The sequence below is a fragment of the Myotis lucifugus genome, unplaced genomic scaffold, assembly GCF_000147115.1.
Source record: "Myotis lucifugus unplaced genomic scaffold, Myoluc2.0 scaffold_403, whole genome shotgun sequence".
NCBI classification, from domain to species: Eukaryota; Metazoa; Chordata; class Mammalia; order Chiroptera; family Vespertilionidae; genus Myotis; species Myotis lucifugus.
The window spans coordinates 389,662-394,586 of record NW_005871451.1 but is presented as its reverse complement, the minus strand read 5'-3'; the positions used below and the strand labels follow the sequence as shown (position 1 = coordinate 394,586).

The 4,925-nt window shown below is 42.7% G+C and overlaps 1 pseudogene; it reads left to right on the top strand.

Annotated features, from left to right (window-relative positions):
- The first annotated feature begins 3,761 nt into the window (after window positions 1–3,761).
- LOC102428221 lies at window positions 3,762–4,594 on the top strand (annotated as a pseudogene).
- The last annotated feature ends 331 nt before the right edge of the window (window positions 4,595–4,925 follow it).

Below are 4,925 nucleotides of genomic sequence, written 5' to 3'. Positions count from 1 at the left end.
CATTTCCTTCATGCCCACTCCTTCCTAATTTTAAATTTTATTCTTACCCCTTCTTACTTTCAAACTGTACTGCTTGGGCCTGACAGTTAAAAATATAGAGCCCTTGTTGAGTCAGTTAACTATTACTAGATAATCCCTTAGTTGCACAAAGATCAGAAAAGCTTTGAAATAACCTATTTTAGGGATTCTGTTGAGTTTTAGCTAAGAGCTGGCACTCCTCATTTGGAGCTTAGATGGGATTAAGGGCATTAAAATGGCAAACAAAGCAATGGTTTTATTCTCCCGATTTCTACTAGTTCATTTAATGAACACTTAATGATTTCCTCGTATGTGTCCAACACCATTTGAAGACCCAGATGGTCACCTTCACCAGCTCCTCCTCGTCATCCAAGCCCTAAAAAGTGGCTGATTTCTCGCAGAGTTCTGTTTTGTTCCTCTTTTTCTCACCAGCTGTGGATTTCTCAGCCTGTTTACTAGATTTAATAATACCATTCTTTTCTCTCAGTATATGTAATCGATTGGCCTATAATTTAAAAAGGTCAGATCAATAGTTAACATAAAGAGGTTACTGATTGAAACAATGTTATGTATATTTCTCCATATATATCCATTATGTATATCTGTCCATCTTATATAATGAAAGGCTAATATACAAATTGACTGAACGGTGGAATGACCGATTGCTATGATGCACACTGACCACCAGGGGGGAGATGCTCAATGCTCATGGCTAGCGAGCACTCCAACTGCCGGCTTAGCCATTAGTCAGATATCCCTGAGGGCTCCTGGACTGTGAGAGGGCGCAGGCCAGGGCTGAGAAAGCCCCCCCCTCCCCCCCGCACGAATTTTTGTGCACCAGGCCTCTAGTTATATATAATTTCAGGTCCCTGCTGTGGAGCTGAAGGAAGCGAATTTCCTGCAGCAGGCAGCTTTTCTCATCCCCACAGCACACAACATTTAGGCCATCATCTCTAGCAAGGGGTAGTGGGACTATTTTCTCAAGCCAAGGTTGTAATGGAGTTTAATTTTCTTCTGGAGACAGAGTAGTGTAGAAGGAGATAGATTCCTTTAGACAGAAAAAGTCTCAGCAGCCTCTGAATTGTAGCTCGACTACTGTCCAGAAACATTAGCAACCTGTTTATTTAAGGAAGTCACAGCAAGAGCTCCCATTTGTAACAATATCTTCCCATTGTATAACGCTTTCTCCTATGTTGTTAGATTACAACAACAAAACAAAACAAAAAAGGAGAGAGAGATAAATACCTCAAGAGAAACTAACATTCCTAGATAAGATTAGAACTCAGACTTAGTCTCTGAAAAGAAAATGCCTCCTTGGGTCTGAGAGGAGGAAATTGGCCTGATTTTTAAGATTCCTGGCCCACAGGGAAGGACATGCTGCCCTGATGGGCTCAGGTCAGCGCCAGTGGTCCCCTCAGGCACCTTCCAGTCCGGGGTTCCGAGGCTGCAGGTGGAAGCCTGTGGCTGACGAGACTCAGATGTGGTGGCCCAAATTCCATGAGTCCGTTCTCTCTGGCAGGTGGTCGAGGTATGGAAAGGGCTGGGCCTTGACAGCAGGAGAACTTGGGCCAAAACCTGAAGGAGCCTCAGCATGGAAAAGCTGACACTTGGCCTGGAAATCAAATTCCAGGCACATGTGGCAATGTGCTTGCTGTTTTATAAGAATGCTCAGGAAAAAGTCCCAGAAGCTGCCAGGCCCGGGGCAGATGCACCCTGACTCTGCTGAGCCAAGGGTCACGGGCAGGAGAGTGCTGAGTTTTTACCCCTGCATGCTTAGCGTCCTCCTCTGGCAGGAGTGACCCTGCCCTAGGCCCTCAGCTGCCCACCGATGAGTCTCTTTAGTGCAGGCATTCCTTTTGTATCATGGATCGATCCCCTTTTGTATTCCTTTTCCAAATAATGTTTTTAAATACAGCAATTTTTAAAAAAATGACTATGAAGAAAACCAACTGTATTAAAATTGAGTTATGAAAAGATTTTTAAATTTATGAGACAGAAACATGTAGAATACTTATGGGCTAGGAACGTGTGCACACTTTTTAATTAATTTATTAAACACTAGCTTTAATTAATCTCATAAAATTACTGATATAATTTGAAAGTAGTGGTAAGTGGAAAAAAACATTTCAAGATTTGTGGTAATTAAAATGCAATAGGAAAGAGACCTTCCAAGAGGGCTGCAGAGTCGCCAAACTGGATTTACAGCTAAGTTATAGAGCAATCAACCCGAATAACCAGCTGAAGGCTAGCTGAATTGAAATGGTATAACCAAGGATTTACAGGAAAAGCCACACAGAGACTTATAAAAAGGGCAGAAACGTGGGAAGGGCAGGCCCCCACACTCACATGCAGTGGCAGAAAAGCCAAAGGGTGCAAAAGTTCCTCCCCCCAGGAGCATGGGGTCTCACCCCCTCGCAGGAATCCCCAACCCAGAGCAACAGAGATGGGAAGAGGAGCCCCTATAGCATCTAGTGGTGAGAACTAGTGGGATTCAGTGATCCTGGTAGAGAAGGGAGTCTGCTAGGGACACAGACACCCTTCCCAGGGGTGAGCACCCTTATTATTAGAACACCAGCCTGGGGAGTGCAATGCCTGCTCCTCCATTTCTGATTCTGCAGAGGGGTCTGCTGGCTACACCCAGTGGGGACCTTTGGAGGGCTCTTCTTCTGGAGAAGCTCTTGGCAGAGACTCAGATAACGATTGAACTGTGTAGCTGTGGAAAGCATTGAGACAGCACGGAGGGTCCTGGAGAGTATTATGCTAAGCGAAAGAAGCCAGTCAGAGAAAGACATGTATCACATGATCTCACTCATGTGTGGACTCTAATGAACTAATGAACAAAATAGATCCAGAGACACAAAAGCATAGAAAAGACTGACATATTTCATAAGGAAGTTGGGAGTGGGTGGGGAGAGATTAACCAGAGAACTTATATGCATATATGCATAGCCCATGGACACAGACAGTAGTGTGGTGAAGGCCTGGGGAGAGAGCGGGTAGGAGGTGAAGGTGTTCAAGTGGAAAGAAAGGGGGCATTTGTAATGCTTTCAACAATAAAGATAAAATTTAAAAAAATAAAACAGAGGGCCTAAATAGAAATAAAAACAACAACAACAAAAATCCATAGCAAGATGGTAGACACAAGCTCTACTATAACAGTAATTATGTTAAATACAAATACAGTAAGCAAAATAATAAGATTGTCAGACTGATTAAAAACAAAACTTGGCAACATGCTGTTAACAAAAACATGCACTTTAAATGTGAAGACAGAAAATTTAAGAGTAAAAAGATGGGAAGAGATATATTATGCAAGAATTAGCCAAATGAAATTGTGAGTGGCTTATACTTGTATCAGAAAATAAGGAAGTAGATGAAAGAAGCAATTCTTGAAGATAAAATAGAGACATTCTATAATGATAAGGGAATCAGTATGAAGTGAAATAGTCACACGTTTAAATCTGTGGCATACCCAATTACATGGATCCAAAATATATAAAGCAATAAGTGACAGAAATGAAACGATCCATGGACAAGTCCACAATCACGAGGGACTGTGATGGATGCAGGTATATATTATAAGCTCTGGAGCAGGGAGGGGCACAATTTTTCATCAGTCTCCAGATAGAAATACTTCTGTTTTTGCAGGCCATGTGGTTTCTGTCATAAGCATTCAATTCTGCTGTTAGAGTGTAAAAGCAGCCATTGAGTTCTTTCCTACCTTGCAAGACGGTGGGTGAAACATGGAGAAGCTGGATACTACGGAGGACAAACCTGAAGCCAAGGTGGCTGATGCTAGGGGCACAGTTAAGAAGGGTAATCTCAAGGCCAAGATGCCTCAGAAGGCGAAGCTCCAATGCAGCTGAAACCCCGAACTACGCAGAGGAATTGCCAGATGTTCCCGGTCGGCTATGTGTTCACCAAAGCCACATCCAAGACGAAGTACTCAGCAGCTAAATCCACGATTGAAAAGAAAAAGGAGAAAGTTCTTGCTCCTGTTACAAAACCAGTTGGTGGCGACAAGAATGGTGGCGCCCAAGTAGTTAACCTTTGCAAAATGCCTAGATGGTATCCCCCTGAACACGTGCCTGGCAAGCTGTTGGGCCAGGGCAAGACACCCTTCAGTGAGCATGTGAGAAAAGTGCTGGCCAGCATCACTCCCGGGACCATTCTGATCATCCTCACCAGTGACACGGAGGCAAGAGGGCAGTGTTCCTGAAGCAGCTGAGCAGTGGCTTGCTACTTGTGACTGGACCTCTGTCCCTTTATAGAGTTCCTTTGTGTGGAACACACCAGAAATGTGTCATCACCACCTCCACCAAAATTGATACCAGTGCTTTGAAAATCCCCAAACATCTCATGGATGCTTATTTCAAGAAGAAGCAGCTGCGTAAGCCCAGGAGGGTGAAATCTTCGAGAAAGAAAAATTGAGATTATAGAGCAGCGCAAGGTTGATCAGAAAGCTGTGGACTCTCAAATTCTGCCAAAAATCAAAGCCGTTCCTCAACTCCAGGGCTACCTCAGCTCTGTGTTGGCTCTAACAAAAGGGCTTTAGCCTCACAAAGTGGTGTTCTAAATTTCTTACAAAGAACCTAACTAAATAACGGATCTGTTTCAAATAAATAAAAAAAATGCAGCCATTGACATAAATAAATAAGTGGGTCTGGCTTGTTCCAATAAAACTTTATTTATAAAAACAGGCAGTGACATTGATTTGGGCTCTGTCCTTTGTCCTAAAGCAACCACTTAAATCTACTAAAAAAATACACACAAAAATATTAATAAGCCGGTAGGAGAAATATAATGGAATCATGAAGAATCCTCAATTGATTCAAAAGAAGGCATAAAAAGAAGAATGAAACACATGTGACCCAAAACAAAATGAAATAAAACAAAACACAAATAGC